The sequence below is a fragment of the Sminthopsis crassicaudata genome, chromosome 1 (assembly GCF_048593235.1).
Source record: "Sminthopsis crassicaudata isolate SCR6 chromosome 1, ASM4859323v1, whole genome shotgun sequence".
In the NCBI taxonomy this organism is placed as follows: Eukaryota; Metazoa; Chordata; class Mammalia; order Dasyuromorphia; family Dasyuridae; genus Sminthopsis; species Sminthopsis crassicaudata.
In genome coordinates this window covers 380,892,653-380,912,285 of record NC_133617.1, presented here as the reverse complement: position 1 = coordinate 380,912,285, position 19,633 = coordinate 380,892,653, and the positions used below count along the sequence as shown (strand labels likewise).

Here is a 19,633-nt window from a genome sequence, read left to right as displayed (position 1 = left end):
TATTCTAAGCCATATCTAACACAGAATCCCTTCTAAACAGATATAGCAAATGACTAGATTAGGCAGCTTCTTCTTGAAGACCTCTAATGAGAGTGGAACTCATTATCTTCCTAAGTTGCCCATTCCATTTCTGCTTAGATGTTCATTATATGAAGCCCAAATCTACATCCCTATAATTTGTTTAGTCGTTTCAGTTGTGTCCAGATTATTGGACACTGTGATCCCATCTGGGGTTTTCTTGGCAAAGACACGGAAGTGTTTGTGCCATTTCCTTCTGCAGCTCATTTTACAGATGAGGAGCTGGGGTAAACAGGTGAAGTGACTTGCCCAGAGTGACACAGCTATTAAGTATCAATGGCCAGATTTGAATTCAAGAAAATGACAAGTCTTCCTGCCTTTAGGCTTGTCTCTCCATCATCCAGCTATTACATCTCTACAATTGTGTGTCTGTCTCTTTAGAATATGGTAATTACATCTCATATATATCCCCTTCTTTGTTCTGTGACCATGAATACTCTAGTATATGTCCTCATCACCTCACACCTGTACTATTATAACATCTGGCTCATTTATCTTCCTCACATCAATCCACTGACTACTATTAAAACTGATTTTCCTAATGGTCAAACCTGAATGTTTGACCCCCTTTACTCAATAATTTTAGTGGTACCCTATTCCCTCCAAAATCAAATGTAAAATTCACTGTTTAATTTTTAAAACTCTTCAAAACCTAGCCCCTTACTATCTTTCCAGTTTTCTTAGATGTTATTTTTCTACAGAGTGATCCAGTGGTACTGACCACCTTTCTAGTTACAGTACAAGATATTTCATTTCCCAATTCTGAATGTTTTTACTTGATTTTTTTTTCCATTCCTGGAACTCTCTCCCTCCTCATCTCTTCCTAGTTTTCCTGGCTTCCTTCAAATATTATTTAAAGGTCCATCTTTTTAAAAAAGTCTTCTCATTCTTCCTTAATCGTAGTGTCTTCCCTCTGAGACTTCTTTCAACACACACACACACACACACACACACACACACACACACACACACACACACACATTTTGTCAAATCTGTAGTCATCATATCTCTAATTTCTATCTTTTTTTTTTCTCTCTGCATGATTAACAATCCAGTCAATTCTCTCATTGCTTTTTACCTAAACTAGTGAAATGGCCTCTTCATCATTCTCCCTACTTCAAATTTCTTTCCTTTCCAAGGCATCTTCTTTATAATTGCAAAAACATTTTCCTAAAACTCAGATCTGTTCAATTTTCATTCTACTCAATAAACTCAAGTGACTTCCTATTATTGAGTCAAATAAATAATTTCCTCTTCCATAGTCTGGGGAGTCATGTCTTGTTTGAGTTTAAAGGGTACATGGGTAGTATGGATGTTTTTATCAATAACAGTTTGGGGAGGAATATCTGGATACTCCAGAAATGGAACTTCCATGAGAAAACCACTGAAGTTAAGTATAGTAGAGTAGAATAGAGAACATTGAAGTTGATAATGTGTGTACATGTGTATATGTACATGTATGTGTAGCTGGGTACATGTTGTCTACTGTATAAAATGTGAGCTTTTTACCTAGTACAGTACCAGGCATAGTATATAGTAAATGCTTAATAGTTGCTTATTAATCTATTTATTCATCTCTGGGGTACAGTTTACTTCTTTCTAATATGAAGGATTTGGGCTAAATTGGAATCAGCAAATGGATCAGATTTCCCTCAGAATGTAGATCCCTAGTCTACATGATCCCTTTCCTTGTAGCTCAGTCTCCAGTCTAGTGTATGGGGGTATGGTGAATTTTCCTTGCTTTTATATATGCCTGATAATATATCTGATTATAAACAACCTCAACAATAACAATAACTAATTTATAAAGACCTTTCTGTTTTTTTTTTACTTTCTTCTTTTTAAAATATAGATTGAGAAATACAACATTTCTATGGATTTTTATGGTATACCTCATTTTAATGTGCTTTGCTTTATGGTGGTTTGCAAATACTGTGATTTCAAATTGAAGGTTTGTGCCAACCCTGTATTGAACAAGTCTATTGGTATCAATTTTCCAATAATATGTTCTCACCTTGTGTCCTAATCATCTTTGGAAATAGATGTGGTATTTGTAACAGTAATATTACTGGATCAAAGAGTACAGACAGTTTAATAACTCCTTTGGCTTAATTCCAGATTGCTCTCCAAAATGTTTGGCTCAGTTTACAATTCCACAAACAATGAATCAGTGTTCCAATTTTTCCACAACCCCTCCAACATTTGTCACTTTTCTCTTTAATCATTTTGGCCAATTTGGTGATATTCCAAGGTTATTTTAATCTGCATTTCTCTAACCAATAATGATTTAGAACATTTTTTCATGTAATTTTAAATTGTTTTGATTTCTTCATTGGAAAATTTCTTGTTCATAGTCTTTAACCATTTATTAGTTGGGAAATGACTTGTATTCTTATAGATTTGACAAAGTTCTTTATATATTTGATATATGAAATCTTTATCTAAGAAACTGACTATAAATTTCCTCCTTAAATTTTCTGTTTTCCTTCTCATCTTTGCCATATTTGTACCAACATTTTAGATTTAATATGATCAAAACTCTTCATTTTATACCTAAATTTGCTCTCTATCTCTTACTTATTCAAAAATCATTCAATTATCCATAAGTCTGATAAGTAATATGTTCCACGGTATTCAAATTTTTGTGATATATCTCCTTATATCTAGGTCATGTATCCATTTTGACTTTATCTTGGTAAATGCTAAATTTTTTTTAAAGATCAGTGTATAATTATTTTGGGAAGCCACAAAGTCTATATAAGATGGTGAACTTAATAAATGTGTGTGTTTTTATTGCTCTCTCATTTCTCTCCTTTTCTCTCTCCTCGGGCCAACTTATTCCCTGAGATACAACATCAAAATTAGGCCAAATAATATTATCCTTTATTAATATTAATCTAATTTTTCAACTGAAAGAAAGTCAATTGACATGACAAACTTCACCATTGTCATATTTGGAGAAATTGCCACAGCACTTACAACCTTTAGTAAAGACTACCCGGATTGATCAACAGACGTCAATATCAAAGCAGCATCCTGTACCAGCAGAAAGATAACTACTTTCTGAAGACTCAGATGATAGCATTTTTTTAAAAAGCCATAATGTTTTTAATTAAGATATGTACATTTTAAAAGATATTATACTATTGCACACTTAATGGACTGCAGTACAGTACCAATATGCCTTTTATATGCACTGGGCAACCCCAAAATTTATGTGACTCACTTCATTATGATATTTGCTTTATTGCAGTGATCTGGAACCAAATCCCTAATATCTTTAAGATATGCCTGTACTTGGCATTCCTTCCCATTGGGTAAAATGTGAAAAGAGGAAGATCTGGACATCATCCAAAGGAGATTTGTTTCTGGAAGTGTCTAGAAAAATGGTCCTCCCATAAGACCTAAGCACAGTTTTAAGAATGCATCAGAGTGAGGGTCTTGTATATTGGGGATTGATACTCTCCATGATAAAAAAAAAACAAAAACAAAAAAAAAACTTTCTGATATTCCAGAGGTGTCCAAACATATTAGCATTTTGATGGGATTTGGCACATTGCTTCTCAGCATGAAAGTTCCTATAAATGTTTTTTTTTTTCTAAAAAAATCAACTTGAACCTTTGGAAACACAAAGTTGTGTGTGTAGAAAACCACCAAAAACCACACAAAAACAATCTGAGCTTCTGCTGATGTTGGTTGTGCACCTGCATAAATGAAAAAGGACAAGTTTAAAACATGAATATGACAATGATTAGTGATAATTGTCCTAACCAGAGAGAAGCCAAGAAATGCAGCTATCCAGCTGATGTTTTCCACTAGCCCATCTTTAAGTACTGTCAAGTTTTAATACAAATCTTGAATTCTGTCACTGTAATAGAACCATACTTCAGAAAAAAACAGTAACAGACTATTATAATAGTTAAGTCAACTTTATGTATTAGCAGAATTGGCTTCTAAGATATTTTCTAGTATTGGTAGAATAATTATAAAAAAGGAAATTCTTCATGGCCCTTTAAAATTTGTTATATACCCAAATATAATCAGTGTCTTTTTTTTTTTTTTTTTTTGGAGACAAAAATAGCATTTCATTAATGGGTTGGTATCAGTTTAGAAGAGGTCTCAATTCTGGATGCTTCAGGACTCTGTCTTTGCCCCTGTCCTATTCACACCAATTTTATTACAGATTTGGGTAAAATCATAGGTAACATGCTTTTCAACCTTGCAGATGATAGGAGGTGGGATGGTTATAACAGATAATACCATCAAAAAACTCAGAAAAATTGGAATAAATTGACCTATAAAATAAAATACAAACTATTACCTTTGCATTTAAATCCTCCACAATATGTATTTTGTGTTATTTTTGATTATAGCCCTTCAGTAATATGGCATATTACTTAGCATGATGGGCCTAGAGTCAGGAAGATCTGAGTTTAAATTTGGCCTCCAACACTTACTAGCTAGTGTGGTCCTGGGCAAATCATATAACCTCTGAATGCCTTCCAGTCTCCTCAAATATAAAACAGGGATATTAATAGTATCTACTTAATAAAGTTATTGGGAGGATTAAATGAAGTAATATTTGTAAAGTACTTGGAACATAATAGGCATTCAATAAATGCTTATTCCTTTCCCCTTCCTTTCCCCTTCCCTTCCCCTACAGTTTCCAAATCAAACTGTTTGTGCAATGACCATACTCTTTACTTTCTTTGCCACCAGAAATTTGGGTTCTGTTCCTGGGACCCTGAGCTCTAATTTTTCAGTTCTTTCACTTTATGATCTTTATGACCCCATTTGGGGTTTTATTGACAAAGATACTGGAGTGATTTGTCATTTTCTTCTCAGGTTCATTTTATAGATGAGAAACTAAGGCAAACAGTGTTAAGTAGTTTACCCAGGGTTGCATAGTTAATAAGGGTCTGTGACCAGATTTGAATCACTATACCACCTAGCTGTCCTTGAGCTCTGATGGTTGATCACTAACATTATCCTATCCAGAACCAGGTCTTCATGAAATTTTCTGACCATTTCCAAACCATTCTATCACAAAATAATTCCTTCTTCCTCCCTATAGGTATTATCTTATCCCTCTAGAATGTAAGCTCTGTGAAGGTAAAAATGTCATTTTACTTTTATTCCTAGCATTTAGCACAGTGCCAGGCACATTGTAGATTAAAAAAAAAAAGATTAAGAAAAATCTTTATATTCTTCCTATTTCCTGATACAATGTCTTATTTATTGCAGGTACTACATAACAATGTTTATTGCCTGAGGTTAAAGTAACAGAGGAATCAAAGGTCCAGTTTGTCTCTAAACAAAATGACAGTCCTAATAGCTAATATATATATATATATAATATATATATATTATATGTATAGTATTTTAAGTGTGCTTTCTACCACACCAAAAGTACTATCAAAACAGTTCCTAATATGTAAACTACACTATTATACTACTTGTTTCCAGTGAAAACCTTGCCTGTCATCACAAATGGTGCACACGGATGGGTTTTTTGATTCTCAACATGAGACTTCAGTCTTAGAATTATCCTTGGTTCCTTAAAACCCTTTCATTTATTCTGAGGGATATTTTTGGTCATGAGATCCACTGACCTGAGAGCTTGATCCCAAGCTATATAATGTTAAGGAGCCCTGGGTTCTGCATTTAATAGCAGGATCCTCCAAACTTAATTTTCAACTTGATATTCTGTATTATTTGCTCTTTATTGATAATATTCAAAGTATAATGAAATAAGAAACAGAATAGACAGTGGATCTAGTATTTGATATTCAGCAGCTGATTGTTTAAATGTGTGTTAAATATGTATAAATAGTGAGATACATATTTACATGTATGCATGAATGTCTATGATATAGACCTAAAACAGAAATTTTAAAGTCATGCTGACTTTAATCTTCCCTTCCTTTAATCTTTATTAATCTTATCCTAATATATTTTTGAGTAGTGAGGATTAAGAATATATTAATACTATTATATCCTCCTTTTAAAATATTATTATGGTAAAAATGCTAGCCAATTCCTTTGTAGAAGGTAAAAAAAAATGGATCATGGCTGAGTTTGCAAAGTATGGAATCCTATAGCTGAAGATTGGAATGATTTTCTATTATCATTGGTCATAAAGTGTGCCTGTCAACTCAGATTCACCAGCAAGGGGAACATTCACTATGATTAGATCAAGTTCACTAGGGACTAAAGATTATGAGAGATTGAGATAGTCAAAAGACATGTTGGAAACTTGAAGTCTAAGTTGTGGGTATACTGAATCGCTGGGCATTAGATTCACACAGTGTATATAAGTAGAAGAGACATTTTCACTAACAGTGGCTGAACAAGCCAAAAAAATCCAGCTAAAAGAATTCACTTCTGGGGCAGCTAGGTGGCACATGTATAGAGCACCAGTGCTGAAGTCAAAAGAACCTGGATTCAAATCCAACCTCAGACACTTAATACTTCCTAGCTGTGTAATCCTGGGCAAGTCACTTAACCCCAATTGACTCAGAAAAAGAAAGAAAGAAAGAAAGAATTCAGTTCAGATGGATCAGCCAAAATAGGCTAAATGAATGAAATTCTAGAGTAGCCTCCAGAAAATGGATGATATGTGCTAGGCTAGGCACATTATTTAATAATTTGGAAACCCAATTGACAACTTTGTTGTTTTAGATTCAGGAATGTGATCTTACTATTTCTATAATCAGGAGATCAAAAAAACTATGTGAGAAATGAAAAGAAATAAATGATTGTTTGAAAGAGTAGGGATATCTGTAGAAAGTTTCTGAACTAAGCTTAGTTTTCAATAATTATAATTTAAGTTTTTGAGTAGATTGCAAAGGGCTGAGGTACCATCATCTTGTTGGAAAAAATTCATAATCAAAGATCAGGAACTGCTAACAGATCTCATTAACATGAGTACTCCCTATAATGATGCACATCATAATCATCCATATCTTAGCATCCTTTGTGACTTCAAACTCTGTCCTACTGCAAGTTTATCAGTGGAGGTCTATCCAGTCTTCTGTAGGTCTTCTTTATTCTCTTGACATTATAGGGATACCAACAGAAGATGTGAATTCTCCATTGGTTCTTGATCATTTTTGTCATATGACCAACATTTGTTATTCATCCATGATTTTAATGATGTCTTTTACACAAAATTTCCTAAATAATTCCTTGTTTTGATATGGAGCACATATCACAGGCCTTTCTATTGCCCCAAAGGTGATTGTCAACTTCAACTCTCCAGAAATGTCAGTGCTTCCTGACTTGCCACTCCATAACATTTGGTATTCAATGTGGCCAGCCCAACAGAGTTGTGCTCTCTGCAGTAGAGTGTGACTGCTTGGCAGTTTAGTTTAAGAAAGACCCTTAGTGTCTGGTTTCTTATCCTGCCAGGAGATCTTCAGAATCTTCCTAAGACAATTCAAATTGAAGCAAGTAAGTTTCCTGGCATGGTGCTGGTATACTGTCCAGATATCCATTTGCCAAAAAATATATATATATTTTATGGAAAACTCACACAGAGCAAGAACTCTCAAGATGGTCAGAAAAAGCAATACAAAGACACTCTCAAATTATCTCTGAAGAACTTTAGAATTTATTTTGTGACATGGGAGACACTAGCATAAGACTGCCCAACTTGGCATGTCTTTATCAGAGAAAGTGCTGTGCTCTATGAGCAAAACATAATTGAATTAGCCCAAAAGAAATGCGAGATGCACAAAATTAGAGAAGTTACGCCAAATGTTCATAGGGACTATTTGTGTTCAATCTGTGGCAGAGCATTCCAAGTTCGTATTGGTCTGATCAGCCACAGCCAGACACACTGTAACTCCATTTTTTTTTTTTTTAAATTTTTTATTTTATTTTATAATTATAACATTTTTTGACATTACATATGCATGGGTAATTTTTTACAACATTATCCCTTGCACTTACTTCTGTTCAGATTTTTTTCCCTTCCTCCCCCAACCCCCTCCCCCAGATGGCAAGCAGTCTTATATATGTTAAATATATTACAGTATATTCTAGATACAATATATGTGTGTAGAACCGAATTTTTTGTTGCACAGGAAGAATTGGATTCAGAAGGTAAAAATAACAGTTTACATTCATTTCTCAGTGTTCCTTTTCTGGATGTAGCTGGTTCTGTCCATCATTAATCAATTGGAATTGGATTAGCTCTTCTCTATGTTGAAGAAATCCACTTCCATCAGCATACATCCTCATACAGTATCATTGTTGAAGTGTATAAAGATCTTCTGGTTCTGCTCGTTTCACTCAGCATCAGTTGATGTAAGTCTCTCCAAGCCTCTCTGTATTTCTCCTGTTGGTCATTTCTTATAGAACAATAATATTCCATAACATTCATATACCATAGTTTACCCAACCATTCTCCAATTGATGGACATCCATTCATTTTCCAGCTTCTAGCCACTATGAAAAGGGCTGCCACAAACATTTTGGCACATACAGGACCCTTTCCCTTCTCTAGTAGTTCCTTGGGGTATAAGCCCAGTAGTAGTATGGCTGGGTCAAAGGGTATGCACATTTTGATAACTTTTTGGGCATAATTCCAGATTGCTCTCCAGAATGGTTGGATTCTTTCACAACTCCACCAACTATGCATCAGTGTCCCAGTTTTCCCACAGCCCCTCCAACATTCATCGTTATTTGTTCCTGTCATCTTAGCCAATCTGACAGGTGTGTAATGATACCTCAGAGTTGTCTTAATTTGCATTTCTCTGATCAATAGTGATTTGGAACACTCTTTCATATGAGTGGAAATAGTTTTAATTTCATCATCTGAAAATTGTCTGTTCATATCCTTTGACCATTTATCAATTGGAGAATGGCTTGATTTCTTATAAATTAAAGTCAATTCTCTGTATATTTTGGAGATGAGGCCTTTATCAGAACCTTTAACTGTAAAAATTTTTTCCCAATTTGTTACTTCCCTTCTAATCTTGTTTGCATTAGTTTTGTTTGTGCAGAAACTTTTTAATTTGGTGTAATCAAAATGTTCTATTTTGTGATCAATAATGGTCTCTAGTTCTCCCTTGGACACAAACTCCTTCCTCCTCCACAAGTCTGAGAGGTAAACCATCCCATGTTCCTCCAATTTATTTATGATTTCGTTCTTTATGCCTAAATCTTGGACCCATTTTGATCTAATCTTAGTATGTGGTGTTAAATGTGGGTCCATGCCTAGTTTCTGCCATACTAATTTCCAGTTTTCCCAGCAGTTTTTGTCAAATAATGAATTCTTATCCCAAAATTTGGGATCTTTGGGTTTGTCAAAGATTAGATTGCTATTTTTATTCACTATCTTGTCCTGTGAACCTAACCTATGCCACTGATCAACTAGTCTATTTCTTAGCCAATACCAAATGGTTTTGGTGACTGTTGCTTTATAATATAGCTTTAAATCAGGTACACTTAGACCACCTTCCTCTGACTTTTTTTTCATTAGTTCCCTTGCAATTCTCGACCTTTTATTCTTCCATATGAATTTTGTTGTTATTTTTTCTAGGTCATTAAGATAGTTTCTTGGGAGTCTGATTGGTATAGCACTAAATAAATAGATTAGTTTGGGGAGTATTGTCATCTTAATTATATTCGCTCGGCCTATCCAAGAACATTGAATGTCTTTCCAATGATTTAAATCTGACTTTATTTTTGTGGCAAGTGTTTTGTAATTTTGCTCATATAATTCCTGACTCTCCTTTGGTAGATATATACCCAAATATTTGATACTATCGACTGTTATTTTGAATGGAATTTCTCTTTGTATCTCTTGCTGTTGGATTGTGTTGGTAATATATAAAAATCCTGAGGATTTATGTGGATTTATTTTGTATCCTGCGACTTTGCTAAAATTCTGAATTATTTCTAATAGCTTTTTAGCAGAGTCTTTGGGGTTCTCTAAGTATACCATCATGTCATCTGCGAAAAGTGACAATTTGATTTCTTCATTTCCTACTCTAATTCCTTGGATCTCTTTCTCGGCTCTTATTGCCAAGGCTAGAGTTTCTAGTACTATATTGAATAGTAATGGTGATAGTGGGCAACCTTGTTTCACTCCTGATCTTACAGGGAAAGGTTCTAGTTTATCACCATTACATATGATGTTTACTGAAGGTTTTAAATATATGCTCCTTATTATTTTAAGGAATAGTCCATTTATTCCTATACTCTCAAGCGTTTTTAGTAGGAATGGATGTTGGATTTTATCAAATGCCTTTTCTGCATCTATTGAGATGATCATATGGTTTTTATTAATTTGATTATTAATATGGTCAATTATACTAATAGTTTTCCTAATATTAAACCAGCCCTGCATTCCTGGTATAAATCCCACTTGGTCATAGTGTATTATCCTGGGGATGATTTTCTGAAGTCTATTTGCTAATATCTTATTTAAGATTTTAGCATCAATATTCATTAAGGAAATTGGTCTATAGTTTTCTTTCTCAGTTTTCGATCTACCTGGTTTAGGTATCAGTACCATGTCTGTGTCATAGAAGGAATTTGGTAGGACTCCTTCAATCCCTACTTTTTCAAATAGTTTATATAGCATTGGAGTTAGTTGTTCTTTAAATGTTTGGTAGAATTCACCTGTAAATCCATCTGGTCCTGGGGACTTTTTCTTAGGAAGTTGGTTAATAGCTTGGTCTATTTCTTTTTCTGAGATGGGACTATTTAGACTACTTACTTCTTCCTCTGTTAATCTGGGCAAGCTATATTTTTGAAGGTATTCTTCCATTTCATTTAATTTATCGAATTTATCGGCATAAAGTTGAGCGAAGTAGCTCCTAACTATTGTTCTAATTTCCTCTTCATTAGTGGTGAGTTCACCCTTTTCATTTTCAAGACTATCAATTTGCTTTTTCTCTTTCCTTTTTTTAATCAGGCTTACTAAGGGTTTGTCTATTTTGTTGGTTTTTTCATAGAACCAACTCTTAGTTTTATTTATTAATTCAATAGTTTTTTTACTTTCAATTTTATTAATCTCACCTTTTATTTTTTGAATTTCAAGTTTTGTGTTTGTCTGAGGGTTTTTAATTTGTTCCTTTTCTAGCAATTTTAGTTGTAAACCCAATTCGTTGGCCCTCTCTTTCTCTATTTTATGCAAGTAGGCCTGTAGAGATATAAAACTTCCCCTAATTACTGCTTTGGCTGTATCCCACACATTTTGGTATGATGTCTCATTATTGTCATTTTCTTGGGTGAAGTTATTAATTATGTCTATGATTTGCTGTTTTACCCAATCATTCTTTAGTATAAGATTATTTAGTTTCCAATTATTTTTTGGTCTATTTTCCCCTGGCTTTTTATTGAATGTTATTTTGATTGCATTATGGTCTGAAAAGGATGCATTTACTATTTCTGCCTTACTGCATTTGATTTTGAGGTTTTTATGCCCTAGTATATGATCAATTTTTGTATAGGTTCCATGAACTGCTGAGAAGAAAGTATATTCCTTTCTGTCTCCATTTAGCTTTCGCCAAAGATCTATCATATCAAACTTTTCTAGTATTCTATTTACCTCTTTGACTTCTTTCTTATTTATTTTGTGGTTTGATTTATCTAATTCTGAGAGAGCAAGGTTGAGATCTCCTGCTATTATAGTTTTGCTATCTATTTCCTCTTGCAGCTCTCTTAATTTCTCTTTTAAGAATTTAGATGCTGCACCACTTGGTGCATACATGTTTAATATTGATACTGCTTCACTATTGATGCTTCCCTTTAGCAGGATATAATGCCCTTCCTTATCTCTTTTAATTAGATCAATTTTTGTTTTTGCTTGATCTGAGATGAGGATGGCTACTCCTGCTTTTTTGGTTTTGCCTGAAGCATAATAGATTCTGCTCCACCCTTTTACTTTTAGTTTGAATGTCTCATCCTGTTTCAGGTGTGTTTCCTGTAAACAACATATAGTAGGATTCTGACTTTTAATCCAGTCTGCTAACTGCTTCCTCTTTATGAGGCAGTTTGCCCCATTCACATTTATGGTTAGAAGGACTAATTCTATATTGCTTGCCATCCTATTAACCCCTGCTTATGCTTTTCCCCTTTCCTTCCCTTTTACCCTCCTATCCAGTATTAAACTGGTGAACACCACTTGCTTTTCACAGCCCTCCCTTTTTAGGATCCCTCCCCCACCTTAAAGATCCTCCCCTTATTTTACCCCTTTTCCCCGAAATTACTGTATTCCCTTCCCCTTAGCTTACTCCTTCCCTTTCACTTTTCAATGAAGTGGAAGAAGTTTCACCATAAATCGAATATGTCTATTGATACACGCTATGTTCATCTCCCTCCTTTCTTTCTCTCAGATATAATAGGTTACCTTTGCCTCTTCATGAGATGTAGTACCACCACTTTATACTTTTTTATGATATAATCTCCTTTCCACCTCTAGTTTCTAAGACAAATTGTACATATGTTCTTTACATATTTTTTGGCAGAAGTATAGTTCTCAAGATTTCTTTTTACCTTTTTTAGAAGTCTCTTGAGTTCTGTATTTGAAGATCAAACCTCTTATGTAGGTCTGGTTTTTTCATCAAAAATAGATGGAATTCATTTATTTCGTTAAATGTCCATCTTCTTCCCTGGAAAACGATGCTCATTCTTGCTGGGTAAGTTATTCTTGGCTGCATACCAAGTTCCTTAGCCTTTCGGAATATCATGTTCCAGGCCCTGCGTTCTTTTAATGTGGATGCTGCTAGATCCTGTGTTATCCTTATTGTGGATCCTCCATATCTGAATTGTTTTTTTCTAGCAGCTTCCAATATCTTTTCCTTTGTCTGATGGTTCTTGAACTTGGCCACTATATTTCTTGGCGTTTTGATTTTAGGGTCCCTTTCAGTAGGTGATCGATGAATTTTCTCAATGTCTATTTTACCCTCTGTTTCCAAAACGTCTGGGCAGTTCTCTTTGATAATTTCCTCGAAAATGGTGTCCAAGCTCTTTTTTTCCTCCCATTTTTCAGGGAGTCCGATTATTCTCAAATTGTCTCTCCTGGATCTGTTTTCCAGGTCTGTTGTCTTTCTGGTAAGGTACTTGACAGTCTTTTCAATTGTTTCATTTCTCTGGTTTTGCTTGACTCCCTCTTGGTTTCTCCTTGAGTCATTCATTTCTACTTGTTCCAGTCTAATTTTCAATGATGTATTTTCTTCACTCACTTTTTTTATATCTCTTTGTAATTGTCCAATTGAGTTTTTATCTTCTATGGAATTTTTTTCCATTTTATCCATTTTATTTTTTTGAGAGCTGATTTCTTTTTCCAGCTCTCTAATCCTGTTTTCCTTGGAGTTGTTTACCTTTTCCAGCTCACTAATCCTGTTTTCTTTGGAGTTGTTTACCTTTTCCAGCTCACTAATCTTGTTTCTCAATGATTTGATTTCTTTATCCACTCTGTCTTTGAATGCATGGGATGACTTCTCCAGGCTCTCTTGCCAAGCTTCCCTTTCCTTTTCCCATTTCTCTTCCAGCTCTCTTGTGAGAGCCTTTTTGATTTCCTCTATGAGGTTCTTTTGTATTGAGGAGCAGCTTATATCCCTCCCAGGGGATACATCTGGGGACAGTCTGTTCCTAGTCTCCTCAGCATTTGAAGTCTGCTCCCTCTCCACACAGAAGCTGTCAATGGTTAGAGCCCTTTTGAATTTTTTGTTCATTTTGTCAGAGTAGGAATCAAAGAAAACAAACTGACAAGAGAAACAATTGGTCTGTTTTGCGGGGGATGGTGCTGGATGGTATTAATGGGCTTCCTCTACAGACTGGGGGTAGCGCAGCAGAGAGCCACTAACAGAACAGCAATGACTGTACTGAGTCTGCCCTCTGAGGCTCCGAGAACGCACCGAGTCAGTCCAGGTGGGGGTTGGGGGTGGCCGGGCTCTGAGAGACGCTGGCTTTCTGGGGTTTTAATCTTCACCTCCGGTGTTTACACCCTCTCCACCACTCCTGGCTTGCTGCCAAGACGGAGCATCCACACTGGGGCAAAAGCCGTTTCACAGAAACGGCAGAGATCACACCCCTCCCCCTCCGGTCTGAGCTGTGTGAGCTGCCTGTCTTGCTCTGGCTGTCTGCCCTCAGTCTGCGCCCAGTCTGATTGACCCTCCCCCGAACAAACACAGACCTTTTCTGGCGACTTTCAAGGATGTCTTCTCTTGGTGATCATCTGTGGATTTCTTTCTGGGTCAAGCATTAAGTCAGAGGCTTGTCATGAAGTAAGTTCTGAGAGAAAACGAGGAGCTCAAGCAGCTGTCTGCCTCCACGCTGCCATCTTCTAACTCCATTTTAATATAGTGGTGTCATTTTGGTCCTCTTTGAGTGTGAAGGACAACAACCAAGATCTATAATATTACCCAAAAATATTGGTGTTAAAAGATGGAATTTTGGTTTGTGCAGAATTCTGGCATCAATAAGACCACCAATTAAAATAAGCTGTTCCCCAAAGACAGTCCAACCTGGTATTTCAATTCTGTCCTCAACTCATTGTTCATTTCAGTATATGTATTATCTATCTATCTTTCTGTCTGTCTGTCTGTCAATTTATTTCTTTCTAAGTCTATAGACTTCTGTTTTCCTCACTATACAGATATGTGTATATGGATTTACATGTATATATATATATATATACATACATATATATGGAGATATACAGTTACATCACTAAATTCATATACCTCAGCTCTACAATATAACTATACAAAGTCTTATCTATATGTCTAGTGATATAGATAGATGTTGATAGGAACATAAATATACATATAGATATGGAAATAACATAGAAAGTAAATCCTAGCATTGACAAGAAGTAGGAGGCAAGTAGCTGGCCCAAATAGAGAACAGTAAATAGTAAAAAAAAATATAGGAGAGAAGAGGCACTTAAGTAACAGAGGGAATAGAGCATCTGCCCTGGAGACCTGAGTTGAAATCTAACTTCAGACACTTGACATCTACTAACTGTATTTACTAGTTGAGACAACCTGACTGTCTCAGACCCTCTGCAAAAAAAAAGGAAAAAGGAAGAAATACAGAAATAACGTGTTTGTTCTCACAATGCTACATTCTGAAGATAACTATTTATATCTTTCTATATAGAAAAAAACTGGACTAGTCATGCAACAAAAATAAGAAATAATCAATGGACAGTCCACAAGCTTCATTGTTATCCTTACAATATTAAGACCATGAAAACGATATCCAGAATATTGGATGGACAACCTGTAGTGAGCTTTTGGGAGGACTTGGTCTCATAAAATGGACAGGGCTGTTTGTGTTGAAATGTTTATTACGATAGAGAGTATCCATGTTGATGATATCACAGATGTATTAACATATTTTTGATCAGTTCTAACTTTTGAAGTGAAGAAATTATGCTGTTTAGCCCTTAGTAATCATTATTCTCAACCCTTCTTTTATAGGCATGGGAATCCATACTTTTTACTATCTATCACCTTAGTTCTATCATTTTAATGAGATAAGAGAATGATTTTTTTTCTGTGTCTAGGGGGATGTTTGTCTATACATATCTGGCTGTCTATATATCTATCTAGATGTCTACTACCTCTTTATCTCTATGTGATCTATATAGATATATTCCCTGAGGGACAAATTTTGTAGGACTGACATAATGTCCAAAATAAAGTGTAGTAGCAGGGAGGCAGACAAAAGGGAAGGGAAATCTAAGAAAAAGTCCTTTAGTTAGTACTTAGAAGACCTTTTATAATTTGTAAACTCTTATACCCTGATCAAGAATGTACATATCTACCACTTTGTCCTTACGAAACCTCTCTTTTTAAATGAACATAGCATGATATGGTTTTGGGGGGAGATAAAGGAAGATGAAGCACCTTTCCCCAGATCCAGCTAAGAATGGAGGAATGAAGGAATGTAGGTAAATCAGTAGATGATACAGGCAAACTGGGTCACAGGCTGTCTGTCAAAAAAGGAAGTGCTATTATGAGACAGGGAGTGATAAGAAAGACAGCAGGGGCTCTTGGCTCCCCAGATACCAATCTCATGCTATTACAAATCCACAAAATGATAAACAGCCTGATGTAACAGAAAGGGTGATCACTTTGGAATATAGCAAAATATGGAGTCAAATCGTGATTTTTAATATGTGCTATGTGGTCTTGGGCAAGTCATTTAACATTACAGGGTCATCATCTTTAAAATGGGAGTAATAGTATTTCTTGAGATTTTTCTTTCATAGTACTATTATAAAGATTAAAATATAGTGTACATGAGTTATTATCACTAATAACTCAAGCATCACATTTTTTACAAAGCCTTTCATGATTACCCTAAATTGATAGTACCTATCCTCCAAATCCCCTTGTACTTACCTACTTTGTATTTATTTTGATTTATTCCTTTAAAATTACTACTGTATATATTTATAGATATATTTGTTTCCCATTAAGATATAAGGTCCTTGCACTTAGGAATTATTTTAGTCATATTTGCATTGGCTAAGTTTTGCATAGTGCTTGGTATACAGTAGTTAATTTTTTTATTTAGTGATTGGCTAACATAACATATACACACACTTGAACAGACACATGTAATTCAATGCTTAAAAATACTATTAGTATATCAGAGTGGGTGTACTTTTCACAAAACATCATTCCTTATCAAAGTCTTTATGAATTTTGAAAATCAAAAAAAATTAATCATTTCATAGTCTATTTGGGAGTAAGTCTCTCTTATCATGGTCAGACTATTCAGAGGACAGAAACACATACCAGGTCTTTGCTTAAAGTTTCTCCAGCATGGTGGGACCTGCTGGTATTTATGTCCTCCTGGTCTAACTCTCTGATTACCCCAAATTCCTCCTATGCCACAGTCAGAAAAAGACTTCAATGGAGGATATGTGAACAACTAGTATACATTAATAGAACATGAGTTTTAAATCATCCTTATATTGTTTCCTTGAATGTGTATTTAACATCTATTTTTATATGTTGGTACTGCTTAGTAATGATAATGTTACCATGAAAATCGAATCCTTGCCCAGGCAAAAAACAGGGGGCTAGTCCAAATAGTTTCTTGGAGTTCTTTCCATTCAATCTTCTTAAAAATAGGAGAAGAAAAAATATGTATGTTCCTACAGTACTACATTCTGATCATTATTATTTGTTCTGGTAATCTTATTTTGTAGACATAATATAAGACTACTGAAATCTGGAAAAAGACAATTAATAAATTAGAATTTTTATTTAAAAAATATGTACCTACGTGGCTCTCTTCAACAATGAGATGAACCAATCTGTTCCAATTATTCAGTAATGAAGAGAACCAGCTACACCCAGAGAGAGAACTAAGGGAAATGAGTGAGGACTACAACATAGCATTTCCACTCCTTCTGATATTGCCCACTTGGATTTTTGTTTTCCTTTTCAGGTTATTTTTACCTTCTTTCTAAATCCGATTTTTCTTGTGCAGCAAGATAACTCTATAAATATGTGTACATACATTGTATTTAACATATACTTTAACATATTTAACATGTATTGGTTTACCTACCATCTAAGGGAGAGGGTGGGGGGAAGGAGGGGAAAAGTTGGAACAGAAGGTTTTGCAAGGGTCAATGCTTAAAAATTACCCATGCATATGTCTTGTACATAAAAAAATAAATAAAACAAAATTGTAAAAAGAAAAAAAGAGTAAGGGGGGAGGGCTCAGATTTTGCTTGTGAAAAGAGAGCTATTTAATGAATATGTATATGCATAGGAATTTTGGTAGAAATTTCTAATGCAGTATATACATGCAAATCAATAAAAATTTCTAAATTGAAATATATATATATATACCTAATAATTCCAGAACACATTAAACAATAATTCAAGAAACATACTTTCTTGCATATTTTCACCCTTGTGGAAAATTCACATTTGATTCTTTTGTTTTGAATACAAAGGACAAAAGACTTTTATTATTTTGTCACCATATTAACTCTGAGACATAAAGAAAATAGGTTAGATTCGATAGATTTGATCATCAGAGCCAAACCTAGTGTGGGGAGGGGAGGAGGGAAAGGAGAAAGTACTGCAAATAAGCCTTCACAGAGTCTGTACTCTGAGGATGAGTGTTGGTGACATTTTGATGTTACTATGGGGATTGCTATAGTAACAATTCCACTCACCCTTCATTTATTAAGTTATTTTGTTGTGGAACCCAAAGGTAAACCAAACATCCAAAGAAACAATAGCTTTAAAGAGATTTTGCTGTTCTTACAACTAACGTTGAATGTGCTGATGAAAGTACTTTGAGTGGAAAGGACAACATTTGCAGATAATTTAATACAATTGAAGGAATGAGATTCCTCAAGGTTTCCTCTGAGGCTGGAAAACAACAGCTGATCTATGTCATAATACACTATAGTAGTTGAAATTTACCAATTCTCAAACACAAGGACCTTAAGGCAGCGATGGATTCTGCTTCTTGTCCCTTCCTCTTTAGGCTCCCTCCTTTTTTCCTTCCCTACCCTCCAGAAGCCCACTCCTTTTTCTAAACAGAAAATGAAAGAGAATGCTGTCCAAAAATGTCATTATTGTTGATTGACCAAATACACTAAATACAGTTCCAAACATAGCTCAGGCTTTAACAGCAATACAATTCAAATTAGAAGTCAATATCCGACAGGGCATACAATTTTAGGAGATTAAGTGGAAGAGCTTCAGAATTAAGATACAATTGTCATTTACTGGCCTTAAAAAATCTTCTGAAGCTTTACTCTTGTCATTTTGTTCTCACATGAAAGCTTTCAGTCATTAATTACAGTAAGAAACCTTCACAGAGTGACTGAGGATGAGGCATGTGATTGTGTTCCACTCTCTTTTAAATGAGGGACATTACCAGGGTTTAATAGATAGCCTGAAAAAAGGTACAGAGATGGAGCTAGGCAAATATCGTAAATAAAGACAGCTGGGACTATGAACAAATAAAAAGAATTAACTAAAGCCCATATGATGCCATAACAACTTTGAGTTTAAAAAAAAAAAAAAAACACAGGCAGCTAATCACTTATTTTCTCTACCTGACCTCAAATAACAAATTCGACTGTGCTTTTCTCTCCTCTGATTTAACAGACTGAATTGATTCTTTATTTTGGTGTAAAGACTTGTCTTCTGAAAAGAGGCAGACACAGACAGCATTTTAGAGATAAAAGTGACCGGAAGGTGGAGATAAGTGCTTCAATTTGATATTGGCAGGAAGGAAGAGCCTGTCAAAGGATTTAGGGGCCAATTCAGACACTGTAAAAACATGAAAGGGGAAGGTTGCAGTGATCACCACTATATTAATAGTAATAGTAGTAATATTAATACATTATGTTTATGTAACATTTTACCTTATCACAAAAACTAACATTTATGGTTATTTTTTGGGCTGTGTTTTCATACGCTGAGTTGAAATAAGAGAAACAGACAGAAAAAAAAAGTTATTATCTGGTTTTCCTGTCCTATGGCAGACAAAATATTATTCCCTTTAGGTGTCTTTACTGGCACTTCAAAAGACACATCTCATAGGA

At 34.9% G+C, this 19,633-nt stretch overlaps 1 long non-coding RNA gene across 1 annotated transcript in view; it reads left to right on the top strand.

Moving 5' to 3' along the window:
- LOC141549672 (uncharacterized) overlaps positions 1–19,633 on the top strand; it is a 59,938-nt gene that overhangs the window by 19,308 nt on the left and 20,997 nt on the right. The gene's annotated exons all lie outside the window — the stretch shown is intronic.